The sequence below is a fragment of the Armigeres subalbatus genome, chromosome 3 (genome assembly GCF_024139115.2).
Source record: "Armigeres subalbatus isolate Guangzhou_Male chromosome 3, GZ_Asu_2, whole genome shotgun sequence".
In the NCBI taxonomy this organism is placed as follows: Eukaryota; Metazoa; Arthropoda; class Insecta; order Diptera; family Culicidae; genus Armigeres; species Armigeres subalbatus.
This window is the reverse complement of record NC_085141.1, coordinates 252,362,228-252,385,867: the sequence shown is the minus strand read 5'-3', so window position 1 is coordinate 252,385,867 and position 23,640 is coordinate 252,362,228. Positions and strand designations below refer to the sequence as shown.

The 23,640-nt window shown below is 42.0% G+C and overlaps 1 protein-coding gene across 1 annotated transcript in view; it reads left to right on the top strand.

Annotated features, from left to right (window-relative positions):
* Positions 1-365: 365 nt before the first annotated feature.
* LOC134223560 (uncharacterized) overlaps positions 366-23,640 on the top strand; it is a 34,808-nt gene continuing 11,533 nt past the window's right edge. The window contains exons 1-2 of the mRNA XM_062702744.1: positions 366-875; positions 1,082-1,444. The gene's annotated coding sequence lies outside the window, so the exon portion shown is untranslated. The remainder of the gene's footprint in view (positions 876-1,081; positions 1,445-23,640) is intronic.

Here is a 23,640-nt window from a genome sequence, read left to right as displayed (position 1 = left end):
AACGTTAGTTCGACTTCAAATAAAGGTAGTAAACAAATAAATAGACCATGTCGAATATTAGTAAAATTAAATGCTGAAATGAAATCTGTCTAGCGAGTTATTCAGCATCCATTTTATTCAGCTATGAAGATCACAAATAAACAATAATTCAACCTAGATGCTTATTTGTAGCTTGTCGTTGTTTGTTGGTACCTCCAAAAGGGTTAAAATATCACAAATTTCTTCAAAGCTCTCGCCGACTTTTTCTCCCAACACAATCATTATTGTCGCGCGACAAATACCTTCGCGCCCACCCCATCATCATCCCGTGCGACAACTTTTAACCACGATCCCAGCGTTGAACTTTCTTGATCTTCGAAGTGGTGGTACACTCGCTTGCAGACGGATTAGTTACGATGTCACAGGGAGTCCCTACGTGCTCACAAAAGTGATCAAAATCGGATGCAAAGTGCACAGTTTGTTAATTGCAATATGATATTCAGTCAACGGAAAGTGTAATGAGTGCATTGTGATAATTTTAGTTTTGAAATTCACGCGAAAAGGAGTGGAAAATTGTAAAATTAGTTCGCAATTTTAGAGGGTCTTTGGGCGACCCGAGCCAAGAAGAACGCACACAGTGTTGCGATCGTGGATCGCGTGAAGAACGACACAACCACAGTGTCGTACAGCGACGGGTCTTATTGGGGTCCCTGGTGGTGTGGCATCGTGTATGAGTGGAAGGGCTACCGTTTGTTTATGTGAAATTGTTGGAATTCCTCAGCTCGATCATCGAAGGCTTGTAGCCCATGCCGAGGACGATTCCGGTGTGTTGTTATTTTGCCCAACCTGCTTGGGGAAACGAACCTCGCTCACGCAGATAGAGCCCAACTGGACCGGTATGTGTTGGTAGAGAATCTTATTACGTTTCCGAAGACGGCAGCAGTACGGGATAAAGGAAAATATTTCGCTTCGGGGAGAGAACGAAGAAAATTCACATTTCTCCTCGTCAGAGCGTTCAGCAATATAAGCGACCGCGCTCGATCGTCAATGTGACCGATTTAATCATTTATTGTGAAACGAATTATCGAGTAATTAACGACAGGAAATCGATACGAGCTATTTTGTGATGAAGTTTATGAAGTGAAATTATTACCAAAAAGAGTTCAACGAAAAATGGTTGAAATAAATGAGGGTATCAAGTGACCCATCAGTAAGTTCAGTGGGAAAGTGAAAATCAGTGCAACGATACTTTCATATGCAAGGTGCAGTTTCCCACAATTTAAATTGAGCCATTTACTCTCGCTTTGAATTTGATGTCGACGATTACGAGGTCCCATGTAGCACCACCAGGTGAGACGAAAGTCGCATGCAAATACCAAGCACGACATACACAGCGATGAGTTCATCGACCAAAACAGGAAAACGTTCGGGATTAGCACCACAATCTGTTTACAGCATTCTATAGGTTAGTACAAATGCAGCTTAATAACAAACCAAAATGCAAACATCCATTCGTAATAAATTTCAAGGCTCTGGTACTATCTTCGACTACATAGTGAAAAGTTCCAACCACGTTTGAAATCAGCAAGCCAAGTAGGTAGTTTCTTTGTAAAAACTTTTAGCGCGATTTGTTAATGATCAGTGTTCGAAAGGTCCCTCAATAGCCCAAACGTATTAGTATAAGTAATATTTTACGCAATTGAGAAAATTGCAGACATCACATTGCTTGTAATAAATGGCACAACAGCAGTGCTTGTTCTGCATCTCGAATGATTCGAGAATTGTCGATTTCGAAACGTCTCACGTGATACGACCGTGTTATTTAAATGGAGGGTATGCTTTGATCAAACAAGATGCTGAAATTACGTTCAACACACCTACCTATTGTTTGTAAAATATGAAAAAATATCAAAAGTTTATTTTTGGAGCGAACACATAGCCTTTTAACGTATACTACGAGAAAGGCAAAAAATTGAACATGTTATGAACGATTTGTTGAAATCATCCTATCGACATGTTAATGTCGTGAGATTGTAAAACAGTACATCTTGAATAATCTTGTAATCTTGTAATATCAACGCACCCTCTGACCATAGCCTATCTGCGTTGATTTAAATACCGCTGAGCGATACGTCTACCGGGCAACACGTCCGGTGTGCACTGCACTAAGATCTAAGGAGTCCTTAGATGCAACCGGACCGAGATCTTACTTAAGGCTCCGAACTAATCTACGGGAATATTTAAATTTACTAATGATATTGATTATTCACGATGTATCTAAATATGTGTGAAGTCAATTCATTCATCGATCAGATTAGAACGAGCTCAGTGCAATTAAAATATAAACGCAATACTTATCTGCAATTCACAGAGGATGTTGGGATTGTCCTTGAAGTAATTACGTTGTGAACACAGACTTCCTGTATTGACGGTGGTTGTAGGTAGTATTAGTTATGAATACCACTGCTGATACCGGAACTATGAGATTTTCTTGAAGTAAATTCTTCATCATTGGTCATCTGGAAAGAGGTAGATAAAAGAATTGGGCCGCTTTCGTCGAGTCGAGTCAAGTACGAGACACTGAAGACGACCTTACTGTTGAGGTCGTAATACGTATCTGTCAAGATACAATTAAGTGGTGGAATTCAATGGGATTGTACAAACTCGTCTTATGACAAGTGGTTAGTTTCTAAAGATAATTTGAATAACCAAAATAAAGGTGTCGTAAATTTGCTTGCCAACTTTTTCAAAAACATTGGTGGAATGATACGAAAATTATTTTAAGCTTTTAGTGGAATGTATTTACTTGTCATAAGAGGGGTCTCCAGGAGCCTTGCCAGCAAAGGCGTAGGATTGCCAATCCGGAGATGGCGAGTTCGATTCCCGGTGTTTTCGGGTGGGAAACATTCTCGACACCCTGGGCAAAGTGTATCCATTGTACTTGCCACACAGGATACATACTCATGCAATGGTGGGCATAGAAAAAGCTTTCAATTAATAACTGAGGAAATGCTAATAGAATACTAAGTTGCAAAGCAGGCCAAGTTCCAGTTGGAATGTAGAGCCATTGAAGAAGAAGAAGACGAGTTTGTACAATTCCATTCAATTCCATTACTTTATTGTACCTTTGACATATACGTATTTCGATCTCAACAGTAAGGTCGTCTTCAGTGTCTCGTACTTGACTCGACTAAGAGCAAGATTAACGGGCGCGAGTATTTAGTCACTTGAAACTTTACCGGTCGCTACTAAACGTGCTGCTATATTGTGTATCCAGAATAAATTTATACCGCTTTTTATACCGAAGTTGGATTTTTCTCCAGATACAGGCATCTTTCCCAACTTCGGAAGTAGTGCGCTGGATTCCCCTAAAGATGCGCTAAACAACGCATCCATTAGTTTGACAGATAAAACTTCGGAAGAAAGTTCGGTTCGGAAGTCCGGACTTCCGAATTCTAAGTTGGTGCTACGCCGACAATAACAGTAGCGCAACTGAAAAGCGACCAAATTTGGTAGCGTAGTAGGAGCGCTGCTATTTTATTAACTGTCAAACATCACCGGTGCGAAATACAGCAACCAAATTGATAACCGAAAACAGTGACCGATACGAAAAAGAGTGACTAACTACAGTTGCGATTCGCTGGTTGGGCCACGACCTCGGCCCAACTAACGAATTCGGTTTTTAGTTGGGTCAACTGACAGCCATTTGAACACGTGTATTTCGACTTGAAAATCACAAATGATGTCCAGTGACGCCCAATCCCATTTTCCGTGTTTACATTGAATTTTGACATACGGTTGCTTTTTAGTTGGGCCATGGCCCAACTAGCGGAGGCCCAACTAAAAAGTGACCCAAGTATTAAAATCCCAACCAGCGAATCCCGACTGTAAAATAACAGCGCTGCGAAGGTGATCAAAATACTCGCGCCCATTAATGATGCTCTAAAGAGCCCCGCACATAGGATACGTTTGCGTTGCGTTTGACACATTTCTCGTGGGAAAACTGCCAAACGCAACGCAAACGTATGCTATGTGCGGGGCTCTTAAGTCTATAACTATACGCGTTTTCAAGAGCACCCCATAGACCTGTGCAGAAGTTCATCAAATTCACTCACCTGATGGATTTTGACATTTGAGCGGGTCGTCTTCTCGAACAAAAGTTCATTTTGCGTTCATTATGCGACCCGCTCAAATGTCATAATTTCTTGGGGGAGTTCATTTTGCGTTAGTCTATTCAAAACGGAAGCCACGCACAACTGTCATTTTAATTATTCCACGCATGCTGCGCATCAAAGCTGAAATAATAAAAATGATAGTTGTGAGTGACTCCCGTTGCGAAAGGGGTGCTCTTGAAAACGCGAGTGCATTTAGTTTTGGATTTTGGGAGCCTTGTCCATCATTGGAGAGAACAATCAATAAATTTAATAACCAGAGGCCTAAACTGCCCATGATCACATAGTTCAGCGGTTCTCAACCTGGGGTACATGTATCCCTGGGGGTACCTTCGTTGGCCCCAGGGGGTACCTCGGACAATAATGCGTAATGGCGGCTGTATTACAATCCAATCAAAACTTATTGATAAACTTTTGATAATTGTGTAGTTTGTGTAGTTTAAACTATGTTTTGTGTAGTTTAAACTATGTTTTGAACATACTATGCATGGCGATTAGTTAATCAAATCTGTGCGATAAAACATCAACAGCACAAAACGTTGAAAGAGCAAATTAAAAAAAAAACTTCAATGCAATCTATCTTATCGAAACAAAATATTGCATAATATGTTAACAACATGCTTTTGCACTTAAACCTAACTAAAAGAGTCTAATAGCCTATTCATATTGGGCTATTTATGACTTTGTTAAGTGAGAGGGTATCCAATTATTACGAGGTGTTCAGACTGCAGCAAGATAATATATCTTGACGTTTCCATGTTTCCTCATTTGCACGCTAATACAGGGTTGAATTCAAGGAGATGTAACAAGTGTCAGTGTGTTGTCCAAGATTGGTGAGATTTTACGCGTTTTGTATTCGTTTAAATTGTAAAAAAAGTAAAATAATCGTGGTTGTTTAGTGTTAAATGTTCCTGCTCCCACAAACCCTTCGAACGCAGCCAACACTACACTGCCCCATTAAAGGACGACAGTGATACCGCTACTCACCACCAGGGACGCCGAGAAAAACATGGAATGGGTGGCCATGGGGGTGGCGAATTGGGTGGCGAACTGGGTGGGCAGCATGTGGCGGAATTCATGGGCGACAACGGGTCAACGGCCAGAGGCTTGGGGTCAACGGACACAAGAACGACAAATGATTAGCCTGGTGATTTTCGAATGGAAAGGTTGATTTGAGAGACACAAAAGTTATTGAGTAAGCAGAGAGTTATAGAGCTTGGAAAGTTGAAGAAATTGGAAAATTGAAGAAGGTTGTAGAAGAGAAGTGAAAAGGAGTTAAGGCTGGTTTACAGTTCGGAAAACGTGTCCCGGGATTTGGTCTCTCATGTAATTTAAATGGGAGCGGGATTTGCGTTTCCCGTGACAGGAGCAGAAGTCTACACGAAAAAATATTTTCCTGAAGTGTAAACCCAATCGCGGGAAAAGTGTACGGTTAAAAATCCCATGTGTAGAGATGCAAATCCCTCGGGGAAACAATTCCGTTTGAATTGATTCCGCACGGGAAATGTGTAATCTATGACGGAAATTTATTATGGGAAGAATTTAGTGAAGTGGATAGTGAAAAATGAGAAGTGTCCGGAGAAAACTAAGGAATGATAAAGCGAGAAATGAAAAAATGAGTAAGTAAGCAATGAGCAATGAGCAGTGAGAATAAGAAGTAAGAAGTGTACAATTAAAAGTAAGAGTTGAGAAGTGAGAAATGAGTAGTGAGATAAGGCGCGAGAAGTGAAGAGTATGAAGTGAGTTCTGAAGAGGGAGAAAAGAAAAGTGACTAATGAGAAGTGAGAAGTGAAGAATGATAAGTGAAAAAATGAGTTGTGAGAAGTTAAATGAATAGTGAGAAGTGGGAATTGAGAATGAGAAGTAAGAAGAGTAAAGTGAGAAATGAGTACTAAGAAGTGAGGAGTGAAAAGTGAGCAGTGATAATTGAGAAATAGTGCATAGAGAGACTCGCTCTAACTCATTCTCACTCCCTTGCTCTAACTCATTCTCACTCACTCGCTCTAACTCATTCTCACTCACTCGCTCTTAATCATTCTCACTCGCTAGCTCTAACTCATTTTCACTCACTTGCTCAAGCTCATTCTCACTCACTCGCTCTAACTCATACTCACTCACCCGCTCTAACTCATTCTCACTCACTCGCCCTAACTCATTCTCACTCACTCGCTCTAACTCATTCTCACTCACTTTCTCTCACTCATTCACTCTCTCATTCACTCACTCAATCTCATTCATACACACACATTCTCACTCACTCGCTCAATCTCACTCACTCACTCACATTCACTAAATCACTTATTCACTCTCACTCAATCATTCACTCTCTCTCATTCACGTACTTTCACACACTCATTCTCATTCACTCACTCAACCTCACACACTCATTCTCACTCACTCACTTTCACTCAATCACTCGTTCACTCACTCACTCACTCACTTTGACTTACTCACTTTCTCTTACTCATTTTCACTCACTCGCTCACTAATTTCCTCTTTCTCTCCCACTCAATCGCTCTCTCTCTCACTCATTCTCTCCCTTTCTCTCGCTATATCTCCCTCTTCTCGTTATCCTTCCACCTCTTGTATAAAGAAATCCGAACCAAAACCCCGAAGTGTAAACTCAAGCGCGGGTGAGGATACGCAGATTCTCAAATCCCGAAGCAAAATCCTGAAGTGTAAACCCAATCACGGAAAATGTTTTAACAGTGGAGACTTATTGGCGGAAAATTTTCCCTGACAAAACCCGGAGCAAAATCCCGTGAGAAATCCCGCGGACACGTTTTCCGAACTGTAAACCAGCCTTTAGTGCGGAAGACTGGACATCCAGGACCTCGCGGTTTTATTATAAAACGCCATCGCGGTTTCCCGCCGTTCTGAAACCCGTAACCTGCCCTAGGAGAGTGTGTCCACCAAGTGCACCATAAAACCAGGTTTTTCCCAGTACGTCCACGGACTGCTGAAGCCTCGAGTTCATCACTACACTCGAGGGGTGCACCACACAGGCAGAGGGTCCACGAGAGGCTGCAGCCCGCCGAGAAGAAGCCGGCATCCACCCTTGACCCAGTTGCAGAAACCGAAGAGTCTACAGGTAGCGGAGTAGCAGTGCGCGGGTCTCGAAGAACGAAGAAGAAAGAGAAGCGAGGAAGTAAAGAAGAGAAAGGTGGGAGGTAGAAGTAAGAAAGTGGGAAGCGTCGTCCGGTGTTTGAGGACGGACGCGAGAAGGAAGAAAGAAGTAGGACGTCAAGGAGGAAAATAAAGTGCACAATAAAGTGGGAGTTTTTCATTAGACAACTCGAGTGTTTTCTATCGCGGAGTGTCACGAGCGTAGAGCCGACCCTGAGGCTTGTTGAAGGGGGTCTCACCAGTGCTGGGAGTAACACGGCCCTGGCCCCCAGTAAGTTACAGAGAGTTTTAAAATTTAATTTGCGGAATCAAGCATTTGTGTGGCGACAATCGAACATTTTTTTCTGAACAAAGTTTCTACGAAAAAAAAAATATAAAAAAAATATGAAAAGGGATTTTCGAAGAATATTTGAAGCTCTCATTAAGGATAATGAGCGAAGCTACATTCATTAGTTGGGTGCGCCGTTCTTCGGGGAATCAGACTATTCCTCAATTTATTTTTAAGTTTAAAAAGTATTTTGATTCTGTACTATGATCGAACGGAGATTTGATAGAAAAATTTAGATACTTTTGGGAATTCTCACAAATAAATAAAAAAAAAGGACGATTGGACCAATTTTCAAGAAATATTATCGAACTAAAATGTATTTCCACCAGTATCTCCATGTATGAAGGGCAACTCAGCAATTTATTTTTTTTAATGGAAACTGAACCATTGCGTTCTACTCGACAATCAATGATACAGCTTCTAACAAAATCGAATCGTGTGAATGTGATATAATTTAAACTGGATTTTGGATGAATTAATGCATTACCAATCCATGTTTTATTTAAGGTTATTCTACTTTATATATACATCCCATTCAAATCGTACAGTTGTCCCACGTGAAAAATGTTGAAATCCAAAGTATATTAAGCCATTCAAGGAGCAGAATTGAAAACATTTAAGAAATCATGTTTATTCATCAAATATATTCGTTTTACAACCATTCCTACGTTTTAAATTGTCTTCCGCATTGGCCCTTGAACTTTGAAAATTTATTCGATTTGTTCTATTAAATCTAGGTTTAAGTTAAATACTTCATGTTAATTCTAGAGAGCATCTGTTTTTAAACAATTCATGTTGAATAAGTGGAGAATAAATAATTATCATCATTATTTTTCATCATATAAAATGCTTTCCACAAAACCATCACAATCCGAGTTATTCTTCAGCGCTCAGAAGATTTCCATCTAACATGCATTCGACCCTGCTGCGACAGAAAGAGCATGACAGTCAACTACGAAACGAAATGAAAACAGAGAGAATTTTCTCTCTGGCAAAGAGAGCGTGACGCTTGTCAGTTTTGTTTTGTTGAATTTCTCCCTGCATCCCATTTAGAACGAAAGCTCTCTCGTAATAATTGTTCGTAATAAATTCTTTATGACTCTTTTTAGCGGGTATCCTTTGACAGCGCAAAATGTATGGAATATTACGTAAATAATGACATCATAAAGCGTATTTACCCTGAAACGCCAATTATTATGTCATTAATGGCGTAATCTGAATAGGCTATAAGACGAATTCGTCTTAGACGGTTGAATACATTCCACTAAAAGAGCTAATATATTTTTCTAAAAGAGTCTGAAGGGACGGAAGCTCCCATTTGAGAGGCATCGAGACTTTTTTTTCGAAAACCTCAGTTGCTTCATTGCGGGAGAATTGAAAGCATCCTTCTACACTTCTCGGAAGCTTCCATCCAAGCAGCTCGAAGCTTTCTTTCAAGAGACTCGTACCTCCTTTCAAGGGTCTCGGAAGCATCCTTTCAAGAGGCTCGAAAGCTTTTAAGATGCTCGGCAGCCTAATATCAAGAGGCTCGGTATTCTTCTTTCAAGAGACTTGAAAGCCTATTGTCAAGAGGCTCAGATGCATCTATTCAAGGCTCGGAAACCTCTCTTCAAGATGCTCGGAAGCCTTCCATCAAGAGTCTCGGAAAACTTATTTCAAGAGGCTCGGAAGCTTCCTTTCAAGAAGCTCGGAATTCTTCTTTCAAGCTTGGAAGCGTACCTTTAAGATGCTCAGGAGCCTCCTTTTAAGTGGTTCGAAAGCTGCCTTTCAAGAGGCTTTGAAACCTCCATTCAAGATGCTCGGAAGCTTCCCTTCAAAATACTTCAAGAGGCTTGGAAGCCTCCTTCCAAGGGTTCTTTCTAAAATTACGTAATGCTAAATTTGGTGATTTTGGACCCCCACCCTCCCCCTCGTTACACTTTTTGTATGGAAGGTTTAATTTTTTTGTATGGATCGTAACGCTCGGCTTGAGCCACAACCGAACCACCTCCAAGAGGCTCTTAAGTCTCCTTTCAAGAGGCTTGGAAGCATCCTTTCAAGAGGTTCTAAAGCCTCTTTTTAAGAAGCTCAGAAGCCTCTTTTGAAGTGGCTCGAAAGCCGCCTTGCAAAAAGATCGGAAGCCTGCCTCCCAGAGGCTCGGAAGAATCGATTCACGAGGCTCGTAAGCTTCCTTTTAAAAGGCTCGTAAGCCTCCTTTCAAGAGGCCCGGAAGCTTCCCTTCAAAAGGCACGAGATTCTTACACCGAGAGGCTTCGAAGCGTACTTTCAAGACGCTCAGAAGGCTTCCTTTAAGTGGCTCGTAAGCCGCTTTCAAAGGGTTTTGAAGCCACCCTTCAAGAGGCTGTGAAGGCTTCCTTCAATATGCTTGAAAGCCTCCCTTCAATATGCTCGGAAGCCTTTATTCAAGAGACTCGAAAACCGCCTTCCAAGAGGCACGAAAGCCTCCTTTTTCAAGTGGCTCATAAGCTTTCTTTCAAAAGGCACGAAATTCTTCTTCCAAGAGGCTTCCAACGGCAAAATAATTGCCGCCTGCTGCCTTAAGTGCCCCAACGGGGGCAGAAATACTTATTTTACTTGACGGACTTGACTACTGAGCGTGCTCGACTAGATGCTGATTGTCCCGGATGGGAAGTATACAAATCTTCTGGATACCTCTACGGAAAGTTCCATACTGCGTACGAACTGTAACTACTCGAATGATGTCATCGGCGCCTGGGTGGATCTCCGTCACTCGTCCCAAGTGCCACTGCAACGGAGGCAACTTGTCTTCTTTCAGTAGGACCATCGTTCCAATGTGCAAGTTGTCTCTTCTCCTCGTCCACTTGTTTCGGTTGTGAAGGTCCGACAAATAATCTGTCGACCATCTCTTCCACAAGACTTGACTGAACCGCTGAACTCGACTCCATCTACTCAGTCTGTTTTCCGGAATTTCCTCTAGGCAGACAGGCAAGAATGGCTCAGTTGTAAAATCTGCTATCATCGCTAGATAGACCGCTGTAACTATTAGGCAGACAAATACGCACAGGTAACACTTAATAGTAGCCATCTTGCGTAATGCTTGTAGGACGTTGAATGTATCACTAGACGGTAGTTCCTGCACTACAGCTGCTACCAACGGCGTTTCCTCAAGCGTAACTGAATCAAACTGCTGTTCTGTGTCGTCGCTCATCTTCGGCCATGTACTGGAATCCTCTTGAAGCCACTCAGGCCCATTCCACCAAACAGAACTCTCGGCAAGCTGTACTCGCAGATAGATCACTGCTCCATACGCTTTCTCCGAGGCGTCACAGAACCCGTGTAGCTCACTTGAAATCACATTATCGTCGAATGCGATCCAGCGGGGAACGGAAACTGCGTCCAGTCGATCCAACCTTGTCCGGAACTTTAGCCATTGTGACTGCAGATCTGCGCTCAACGGTTCATCCCAAGAATACTTCTTCTTCCAAAGCTCTTGGAGAAACATTTTTGCCTGCGCAATCACTGTCCCTGCTAATCCGTACGGATCGAACAAACGAGCGGAGTCAGAAAGAACGATACGTTGCGTAATAGGTAACGACTGCTTCCAGAGTGGCATTTTGAACCAGAACTTATCCGTAGCTGGCTCCCAACATAATCCAAGGGTCTTCACGGTAGACGACGAATCGATGTCTAAAAGTTCTCGCTTGTCTCGCAAATAATTTGGAATTGCCATTAAGATTGCTGGCTGATTAGAATGCCACTTTCGGAGATTGAATCCAGCAGAACTGAGTAGCGACGAAACATCATAACACAGGCTTTGTCCTTCCTTGATAGATTGCGCATCACTTAGCATGTCATCAACATAGAAATCGCGCTCTACGACCTTGGCTGCTACAGGATACGTCTGTTCTGCTTCTTCGGCACACTTCTTCATACTTCGAGTTGCTAAATACGGCGCTGACGAAGTGCCGTAGGTCACTGTACTCAACTGATACGCTCGAATTGGCTGATCGGCGGACTCTCGCCAAAGAATCCTTTGCAATGGCTGATCTTGTTCGACTACGTTGATCATTCGATACATTTTCTCTACGTCAGCGACTATAGCGTACATCTGGAGGCGGAAACGAAACAGTATTGACAGCAAATCGTCTTGGACCACCGGTCCTACCATCAGTGTGTCGTTCACGGAAACTCCAGAATCTGTAGCACATGAGGCGTCAAAAACAACTCTGAGCTTCGTTGTCGTACTATCCGGTTTCATGACTGCATGGTGTGGCAAATAATAGCTGTGTTTAGGTTCTTCCTCCTCCTCACGTACTTCTCGCATATGGCCCATCACTAAATACTCATGAATACATTCAGTAAAAAGAGCCTTCATTTCTGGATTTGCAGTCAGACGGCGCTCCAATCCCATGAACCGTTTGGTTGCTATCTCCTTTGACTTTCTCAAATGTTTCATCATGAACTGCTTCTTCGGCAGCACTCGAAATTTTCCATCAGCGTCTCTCGTTGTCGTCTGCTCGAAAATCGATTCACACGTAGATTCTTCGACGGAAAAACAGCTCTTCGTTCGGCATGACTCCAAGTCCCAAAAACGTGCTAACTGCTGACTGAGGCTGTAACAGCGCTGAACGTGGTGACTGGTCTATCAGTTATTTCTCCAGCAACTATCCAACCCAGTTCGGTGTTTCGCAAAATCGGACCCGAATCCGATAGCTTCAACTGCTCACTCAGCAGCAACTCGTAGAAAACTGATGCGCCAAGGACTGCATATATGAACGCTTGAAATTCAACCTTTGAGACAGGTTCTCCGTGATCATGCATATTTGAGAACCGTTATCCAGCAATGCACGAGCGATGACCGTATTTCCGAAGCGATCGGCGAGTTTCACTAGAGCGGTTGACAAAAATGTGGTCTAAGACGAATTAAGTACTGTCCATTTAATTCCACCAGTTAATTTTCGTTATCTTTGCAGATACGTATTTCGACCACAACTGTGTGGTCGTCTTCAGTGTCTTGTACTTGACTCGACTTGAAGAAAACAATCGCAACTTACACTATTTATACTACGCTAGGTACCTAATCTAATCTTATTTGCCTACTTTATTTACCTATACAGTAAATTACTTTATTGTTTAGGTAGAAACTTGAAGAGCCAAGAGCTGCCATTTCCTTGATCCTTATTCAACAGCGCTGTTTGTACCTGTCGGTGGATTTCCAAACTCTCAGCTACATCGAGTTTCCATGGGGAAGAGACATTTCTTAAGATTTTAATATTTGATGCCGTAATTGGGTGATTTTCCTTATACACATGCTCTGCTACCTTAGATCTAAATTCGTAATGTAATCCCTTATCGTTTTCTCTTTTCGCCTTACTTACTTCCGCCATATGTTCCTTGAACCTTATATGTATCTAATGATCTTTTTGTTTGGCCTACATAGATTTTTTCACATTGGGAACAACTTATCTTATAAACGCCTGCCTTATTCAACATTTCTACTTTATTCTTCGTTGAACCCAATAGAGACTTGAGTTGGTTGCTTCTACTGGAGAATACTAGATCGATGCCGAATTTCCTTAGTCGAGGGCGTAGCTGGTTGGTGATGTTTTTATCATATGGGACCGAAGCTCTTTTCAGCGGCTCCTCTATCGGTGTCAGCGTTGTATGTCCATTTCGTCGTAGGGTCCTTTCCTTCTTGTTGATGATCGCTCGTATAGTCCTCTCCTTGTATCCGTTGATCTTCGCTGTTTCCAAGATGTATTGTAGTTCCTTCGTTTTCCTTCTTCGCTCAGGGTATCGTCTGCATCCTGTGGATCATGTGATGAAATGCTGCCATTTTATGTTGGTACGAATGGTTCGATGTATATGGGATGACTCTCATGGTGTTCGTGGGCTTCCTGTAGATTTCGAGGCTCAATGTTGTATTTGCTTCCCTGATGACTAGTAGATCCAAGAAAGGTAGTTTACCTTCTTTTTCCTCTTCGAAGGTAAATTTGATGTCCTTATGCACGTTGTTTATCGCTTCCAAAATCCTGGGTAGATCCTTTCGGTTGATGATGCTGAAAATGTCGTCGACGTATCTCCACCACTTCTGGGGTAGTATTCCTTGTTCTTGTAGGCTGTTCTCCAGGTTCGCCATGAACAGTTCGCACAAAAACGGTGATAGCGGATTTCCCATCGGTGCTCCTTTCGTCTGTTTGTAGTAGTTGCCACGAAATGTGAAGTAGTTCTCCGTCATGCATAGCCTTGCCAGATTTAGGTACATCTTCACTTTTCCTCGCCATGTTGTTTCCGTCCTTTGTGTTAGCAGCCAGTCCTCTAGAAGATTCAGAGCATCTTTCACTGGAACGCTAGGGAACAATGCCGCTACGTCGAATGATACCATTATGTCCTCTTCTTCGATGTGTCCTGATTCCAACAGCTTCTGGGCGAACTCCTGGGTGTTGATGACTGACCTGCTGGGGAATGGTTTCGGCATACTTTGGAACTCCTTTACCAACCATTTGGCTATGTTTTGGGTAGGGGAACCCACTGATGAAACTATCTCTCGCATCTCCTTGCCGGGTTTATGGATTTTGGTAGTCCTTTAATCCTAGGTAGAACCGGGTTTACTGTCTTTACTCAGGCTTCTCCGATGATCGCCTTACACTCCTTTATTGTTTTGTCCGTGAGTCGTATTAATCCTGGTAGCGGATCCACTCTCAAATGTCTATAAGGTCCTCCGTTGATTTTCGTCGTCATCTGTTCGTCGTAGTCCTCTTTATCCATTACCACTACTGCGTTTCCCTTATCGGCTTTTACGTAGTATACTGGTTTTTCCTTAAGCTCCTTTAGAATCCTCCTTTCGTCCTGGTTCGTTATCCCGTGCCGTCCATCTTTGATGGCGTCTGCCACGATGTTCCTCGCTGTATTTTGATCCTGTTGCTCGATGTTTCGGGAAATCGCTGTCTCCATGTCCACGATGATCTGTTCCACGTCTGATTTCTGTGTGATCGCATACCCCAGTCCCTTGTTGAGGTGAGCTAGTTGTTCCTCCGTAAACTGCTGTGTCGAACGGTTCACGACGAATCCTTCGATGATCTGTACGGTGGGTTTGTCAGTACGGATTTCCTCTGCTGATTTCACTCGCAATTTGTTCAGTTTTTTCCTGTGCAGTCTCCGCTTCCGGTCTGATTCACATTCTTCTGCCCTCTTTACCTTCTTCAAAAACAGGTCGAATGATTCCAACATAAAATGGCAGCATTTCATCACATGATCCACAGGATGCAGACGATACCCCTGAGCGAAGAAGGAAAAACGAAGGAACTACAATACATCTTGGAAACAGCGAAGATCAACGGATACCATGAGAGGACTATACGAGCGATCATCAACAAGAAGGAAAGGACCCTACGACGAAATGGACATACAACGCTGACACCGATAGAGGAGCCGCTGAAAAGAGTTTCGGTCCCATATGATAAACACATCACCAACCAGCTACGCCCTCGACTAAGGAAATTCGGCATCGATCTAGTATTCTCCAGTAGAAGCAACCAACTCAAGTCTCTATTGGGTTCAACGAAGGATAAAGTAGAAATGTTGAATAAGGCAGGCGTTTATAAGATAAGTTGTTCCCAATGTGAAAAAATCTATGTAGGCCAAACAAAAAGATCATTAGATATAAGGTTCAAGGAACATATGGCGGAAGTAAGTAAGGCGAAAAGAGAAAACGATAAGGGATTACATTACGAATTTAGATCTAAGGTAGCAGAGCATGTGTATAAGGAAAATCACCCAATTACGGCATCAAATATTAAAATCTTAAGAAATGTCTCTTCCCCATGGAAACTCGATGTAGCTGAGAGTTTGGAAATCCACCGACAGGTACAAACAGCGCTGTTGAATAAGGATCAAGGAAATGGCAGCTCTTGGCTCTTCAAGTTTCTACCTAAACAATAAAGTAATTTACTGTATAGGTAAATAAAGTAGGCAAATAAGATTAGATTAGGTACCTAGCGTAGTATAAATAGTGTAAGTTGCGATTGTTTTCTTCAAGTCGAGTCAAGTACAAGACACTGAAGACGACCACACAGTTGTGGTCGAAATACGTATCTGCAAAGATAACGAAAATTAACTGGTGGAATTAAATGGACAGTACTTAATTCGTCTTAGACGGTTGAATACATTCCACTAAAAGAGCTATATATTTTTTCTGAAAATGACATCCGAGCGGCATGAGCGAAATACTTTTCTCAATTTGAGGAGAACAATCGCTAGTATTAATAAGGACGTGGCCTTCCTTAAGAAGTGCCTAAAAGAGAAGCTGACTACCGTCAGCCATTAGATTAAGATGGGATCTCATGTACCAAAAAGTATTAATAAGAAAGCAGAGTCCGAGTTCATAAAGACATCGATAAAGAGGCATTACGCTAAATTAGAACGAGTGACTTTGGAGTGCTACAATATGCATTTGAAGTTAGCTAAGGATAACCCGGAATCATTCGACCTGTTTTTGAAGAAGGTAAAGAGGGCAGAAGAATGTGAATCAGACCGGAAGCGGAGACTGCACAGGAAAAAACTGAACAAATTGCGAGTGAAATCAGCAGAGGAAATCCGTACTGACAAACCCACCGTACAGATCATCGAAGGATTCGTCGTGAACCGTTCGACACAGCAGTTTACGGAGGAACAACTAGCTCACCTCAACAAGGGACTGGGGTATGCGATCACACAGAAATCAGACGTGGAACAGATCATCGTGGACATGGAGACAGCGATTTCCCGAAACATCGAGCAACAGGATCAAAATACAGCGAGGAACATCGTGGCAGACGCCATCAAAGATGGACGGCACGGGATAACGAACCAGGACGAAAGGAGGATTCTAAAGGAGCTTAAGGAAAAACCAGTATACTACGTAAAAGCCGATAAGGGAAACGCAGTAGTGGTAATGGATAAAGAGGACTACGACGAACAGATGACGACGAAAATCAACGGAGGACCTTATAGACATTTGAGAGTGGATCCGCTACCAGGATTAATACGACTCACGGACAAAACAATAAAGGAGTGTAAGGCGATCATCGGAGAAGCCCGAGTAAAGACAGTAAACCCGGTTCTACCTAGGATTAAAGGACTACCAAAATCCATAAATCTGGCAAGGAGATGCGAGAGATAGTTTCATCAGTGGGTTTCCCTACACAAAACATAGCCAAATGGTTAGTAAAGGAGTTCCAAAGTATGTCGAAACCATTCCCCAGTAGATCAGTCATCAACACCCAGGAGTTCGCCCAGAAGCTGTTGGAATCAGGACACATCGAAGAAGAGGACATAATGGTATCATTCGACGTAGCGGCATTGTTCCCTAGCGTTCCAGTGAAAGATGCTCTGAATCTTCTAGAGGACTGGCTGCTAACACAAAGGACGGAAACAACATGGCGAGGAAAAGTGAAGATGTACCTAAATCTGGCAAGGCTATGCATGACGGAGAACTACTTCACATTTCGTGGCAACTACTACAAACAGACGAAAGGAGCACCGATGGGAAATCCGCTATCACCGTTTTTGTGCGAACTGTTCATGGCGAACCTGGAGAACAGCCTACAAGAACAAGGAATACTACCCCAGAAGTGGTGGAGATACGTCGACGACATTTTCAGCATCATCAACCGAAAGGATCTACCCAGGATTTTGGAAGCGATAAACAACGTGCATAACGACATCAAATTTACCTTCGAAGAGGAAAAAGAAGGTAAACTACCTTTCTTGGATCTACTAGTCATCAGGGAAGCAAATACAACATTGAGCCTCGAAATCTACAGGAAGCCCACGAACACCATGAGAGTCATCCCATATACATCGAACCATTCGTACCAACATAAAATGGCAGCATTTCATCACATGATCCACAGGATGCAGACGATACCCCTGAGCGAAGAAGGAAAAACGAAGGAACTACAATACATCTTGGAAACAGCGAAGATCAACGGATACCATGAGAGGACTATACGAGCGATCATCAACAAGAAGGAAAGGACCCTACGACGAAATGGACATACAACGCTGACACCGATAGAGGAGCCGCTGAAAAGAGTTTCGGTCCCATATGATAAACACATCACCAACCAGCTACGCCCTCGACTAAGGAAATTCGGCATCGATCTAGTATTCTCCAGTAGAAGCAACCAACTCAAGTCTCTATTGGGTTCAACGAAGGATAAAGTAGAAATGTTGAATAAGGCAGGCGTTTATAAGATAAGTTGTTCCCAATGTAAAAAAAATCTATGTAGGCCAAACAAAAAGATCATTAGATATAAGGTTCAAGGAACATATGGCGGAAGTAAGTAAGGCGAAAAGAGAAAACGATAAGGGATTACATTACGAATTTAGATCTAAGGTAGCAGAGCATGTGTATAAGGAAAATCACCCAATTACGGCATCAAATATTAAAATCTTAAGAAATGTCTCTTCCCCATGGAAACTCGATGTAGCTGAGAGTTTGGAAATCCACCGACAGGTACAAACAGCGCTGTTGAATAAGGATCAAGGAAATGGCAGCTCTTGGCTCTTCAAGTTTCTACCTAAACAATAAAGTAATTTACTGTATAGGTAAATAAAGTAGGCAAATAAGATTAGATTAGGTACCTAGCGTAGTATAAATAGTGTAAGTTGCGATTGTTTTCTTCAAGTCGAGTCAAGTACAAGACACTGAAGACGACCACACAGTTGTGGTCGAAATACGTATCTGCAAAGATAACGAAAATTAACTGGTGGAATTAAATGGACAGTACTTAATTCGTCTTAGACGGTTTAATACATTCCACTAAAAGAGCTTAATATATTTTTCCGAAAAATGTGGTGTTTCGCTGGCTACGAGCATTGTGTGAGGTAGCAGTGTGGTGAGAAATAGTTGGTGTGTTTGTGGGAGGTGGCTGTCGTGTCTGTGGTGGAGTTGTGGTTTGGACGGGTGTTTGTGGAGATATTTGAGTATTATTCATCCGGGATTGATGCGATTGCGAATGCTGTACTGACTGTTGACGAGACTGAGATTGAGCGTTTGAGTTCTCGACTTGAGGCATGTTCGGGATGCTCGACGGTTGGTTCTGCGTGCTAGAAGCGGATGGGTAATACGGATGCAAAAGATGGTGATGACGTTGTCCACACTTTGCATAGGTACGTCTCGAATAATCTGCTACAAAATGTCCAGAACACAAGCAATTCAAGCAAAGTCCAAGACTTCGGATCAACAATTTTCGGTCGACCACTCTCATTTTGTCAAAACGATGACACTGTTCGATGCTATGCGGTCCACTATTGCAGACTGGACAATTACTTGAAGCGTAAACAAGCGTGTAAACTGCTGAACTCTTGAATGATCTTCTTTGATCACTTGAACTGCGGGCTGACGTAGAATGCAGAATTGCGCAATGCTTCTCTAGGAATTCAGTCATAGCATCATACTGAGGAATGTTCTTCGAACTGTGATGAGTTTCCCATTGGCGAAGGGTGGTTGTATCTAACTTCTGCGACAACATGAATGCTAGAAATGTGCTCCAGTTCTCAGTGTTTTCACCCAACTTTTCCAACTGCTGAAGATTGACCTTAAACGTCATCAGGACGGTATTCAGGGCATCAAATGACTCCGACTTCATCACTGGAACAGAAAACAGCGCCTTCAGATGTTCGTGTGCTATCAGCTTATGATTCTCATATTTCGCCTCGAGAATGTTCCACGCAATATTGTAGGTAGCAGCGCTCACCTGAACTTGGTTGATCTGAAGTAATGCTTCTTCTCTCAAAGATGCTCGCAAGTAATTAAACTTGTCGATTGGACTCAAATCACCGTTGTCGTGAATCAATGATTTGAAATTATCGCGGAAAGTGATCCAATCTTGCAGCTTTCCGCAAAACGATGGAAGCTTCAGCTCCGGATACTTCAACCGGGAAGGTTGGCAGGCAGCTTGAAGTTCAGGAATCTCTACTATCGTTCTAGGGCGTTTGGCAAGCAACGCTGACTTCAAACGAAAATACGAATTTTCAAAATTCTTGTATGTTTGCACACTGTCACCGCAGACGGGAGCATTCTTCGCGCTATCAACACCATCGTCATCAGCCGCACCTCCAAAGTAATCGCTGGTTTCGTCTTGAAGCACATCAATATAATCCCTAATGGTACAGAACCGATCAAAAATTTCATCTAGTTTCACTAAACGTAATTCAACCATATCACTGTCACGAACTGCATCAAAATTATCCACAAAATCCTTCACATTCGCCAAAGCTGCGTTCAACTGATTCTCCTCTTTCACCAGTTGCCTCAAACTGGACTTCGGCGTTCTGAATAGCACAAAGATCACACTTCACTAGCACTGAACCACGACTGTGACCTAAAGCGGAACGGATTGACAGAATTGACAGCTCAATTATCAACCACTAACTGTGGGAATTAGTCAAATGGCAAATCGCAAATGTGCCGAACTAAATAGTCAACCGGAGAACTCAAAATTGTTCCTCCAAAATTCCACAAATAAAATTCAATTTGTCCAAACCGCACCACAGTACGGTAGCAGAGCGCTTGCAAATTTTACTCAAGACAATGCGCTTTTATTTGGCTAGCGTCACATGCAGACCACGCTGAGCCCAAGCCTCCTCAACCACACATTCACACACACTCTACTTAGCTGAATTTAGATGGTTGACTTCGGGGTATCCAAACAGTCGAAATGCAGCATCAAAATCCAATATTCAGCATCAGTTGTGAAGAACTTTGATTCCAAACTGCATACACGGCCACAAAGGATATTTTAAATCACCTTCACTAACTGCTATCCGTTGGCAGTAATTAATTAACTTGCTCACTTTTCATGCGCAATATCGACGGACAATGGTTCGGACACACAATTAACCCAAGCCACGCGCACTATTCACCAGAACGTGGTCCCGCGGATTGATCTTATCCGGCTGGAAGGACCAAAAATGTTAGTTATAAAACTGTTCACTGGCCAGATCAATTCTACGGGTCACTCGCGGAATAGCGCGTTTCGGAGGTTGGCTTTAAAAACACTATTTTAAGCTTAACTGCGACACGAGGGACAATTTATTACTATGAACAAAACTACAAAACGTGCAATAATAAATTGACTGTATATTTCTTCCCGACCGGCACGGGTGATATGCAAGAGCGAACTAACTTCTAATATGTGCCGCGATCGCTGCGATCGACGCGACGGCAGTTAGCTGCCGAAGAGCTACCTATATACTTTGACCTGACTCGCTGGTACGCATTTACATACGCAATAGATAAAGTGTGAAAAGAAATATGCGACGATGAAACACACTGTATTGTCTGTTTTGCTGCTGCCTATCTGATTGCCTAGTGAGGTGCATCTTGGGATGCAACATTCTAAATCTGTACGTAACAAACACTATCAAAAAGCTCAGAAGCCTCCTTTTTAGTGGCTCGAAAACGGCCTTCAAGAGGTTCTGAAACTTCTTTTCAGGGTGCTCGGAAGTCTTCCTTCAAAGTGCTCAGAAGGTCCCTTATGATAGGCTTGAAAGCCCCTCTTAAATATGCTCGGAAGTCTTCAATAGACAAAAAAAAGTCCTGTAGGAAGCTTGATATATAAATTCACTTTGAATTGGAATTTTTGCACGAAATAATGAAATTTTCAGCCAACTTCCTGAAGTAACTCTTCCCGTTAGTTTTCAGGTCCGTTTTTCGTATATCTAATCGATGCTGGGTCATCAGGCCGAAGGTCATTAGGCCGAATGGTCATTAGGCCGAACGGTCATTAAGCCGAATGGCCGTTAGGCCGAATAAGTACTGGGAGTGAGAAGTGAGTAGTGCGCAATGAGGAAGAAGCAAGAAGGAAGATGAAAGAAGGAAGAAGGAAGAACGAAGACGGAAGACGGAAGAAAGAAGAAGCAAGAAGGAAGAAGGAAGAAGCAAGAAGGAAGAAGGAAGAAGGAAGAAGCAAGAAGGAAGAAGGAAGAAAGAATGAAGAAGGAAGAAGGAAGAAGAAAGAAGAAAGAAGGAAGAATAAAAAAGAAAGAAGGAATGAGGAATAAAGAACAGGGAAGAAGGGAGAGGGAAGAAGGAAGAAGGAAGAAGTAAGAAGGAAGAAGGAAGAATGAAGAAAGAAGAAGGAAGAAGGAAAAAGGAAAAAGGAAGAAGGAATGAGAAATAAGGAAGAAGGAAGATGAAAGAAGGAAGAAGGAAGAACGAAGACGGAAGAAGGAAGAAGGAAGAAGGAAGAAGCAAGAATGAAGAATGAAGAAGGAAGAAGGAAGAAGAAAGAAGAAAGAAGGAATGAGGAATAAGGAACAGGGAAGAGGGAAGAGGGAAGAAGGAAGAAGGAAGAAATAAGAGGGAAAAAAGAAGAAGGAAGAAGGAAAAAGGAAGGAGGAATGAAGAATACGGAAGAAGGGAGAAGGAAGTAGAAAGAGGGAAGAGGGAAGAAGGAAGAAAGAAGAAGGAAGAAGGAAGAAGGAAGAAAGAAGAAAGAAGAAGGAAAAAGGAAAAAGGAAGAAGGAATGAAGAATACGGAAGAAGGGAGAAGGAAGTAGGAAGAGGGAAGAGGGAAGAAGGAAGAAAGAAGAAGGATGAGGGAAGGAGGAAGAAGGAAACGGATGAAGCGACCAATGCCACTCAAAGCTGGTAGCTGGTAGCGACCAATGCCACTCAAAATAGTGACTTTAGTGACCAAAGCTGACGAAAAAAGGGACCAAATAGTGACTTTCAGTTGCAGAAAAAGTGACCAAATAGTGACTTTTAGTTTCAGTTGCAAGTTTGATGAGACGAATTCAAGTGTTTTTGGGTCGAAGGAGAATATTTTTTCGTAATTTTTTGGCGGGACTTAATCGGGACTTTTATCTACTCAGTTACTAAGTAAAATTATATTGGCCGCTCTTTTTTAACCCATGGGAACTTTACTAAATATCAGTCGAAAGCAGGATTACTCAAAACTATGAGTAGTCCAGCTAGCAAATCAAATGTTTGCGCCACTGGAAGTGAACGAAACAAGGTTAGCACTTATAAGACCTGTGTTTCTTTCCCGAAAAATAATTTCTACTTAAGAAAGATTCAGATTTGTCAAAAGTGCCAGGGAAATTTTTGTTATTGTTAGTGCGAAAGAAACAACAGAACGGATCGTTTTGGTAGAAAACGAAACAACGAGCCTGGGATTAAACACTCGACCTCCTGCTTATAATGCAGGACCATCGGGCTCGACTTCAGATTCAAAAGTTATCAAAAGCTAACAAATCTAATAAAATCTAAAAAAATCTTTTACATTTATGCCATTTAAAATGGGTAAATTATTATCATAATATATTTTGGAGAATTCTAAAATATTGATCGAAGTGGATGTTGGGAGGAAAAACGGCTTTTATTTTCTCATGTTCTTGTAGCTAAATTACTTTGGGGATCCCTTACATATTTAATGTACCTCCCCTCAATTCAATTGCAGTATAATCATAGATGCAAATATCATTATTTCGATTTAAAAATAAATATCTTTATTTTACCAAAATATCACGCGCTGAGAATCATTTGGGTATTAATCGTTTTCTCTTAATCGATTTGTTTCGTTAATAACTCAACTGTTTCCAAAGTTACAACCGTGATTGTTGCGTCTGGTGCAAGATACAATCATCCTTTATCGCACCAAACCATACAATCTTCGGCAAACTACCGCAATTAGCTACATTGATAAAAAGATAACATCAACGAAGAGCAACGAATTAATGCAGTTACGGCCCCATGATTCTAAGCACGAGGTTTGTGATGAAACATTTTTCTGTTATTCTCCATGAAATGTATAATTTAACTTCACGGATGTATGGTAGTCTGTAACTGTTGTTGTTATTGATACATAATTGATTTTTGGAGTGCTGTCAAAAGTCGTATTTGAAAATATTCGAAGGGTATTGTTCCTTCTCCAAGAACTTGCTTTAATGAAGTGCACTCTAAACTTTTAAATATTTAAATAATATAAAAACGCAGATTTTTCGACTTGCTGTGCGTATTCATCAATGATTTTTGCTATGGAATTCGACAGCGCATGCAATCTTCAAATTTGGGGAGTCTTGGGG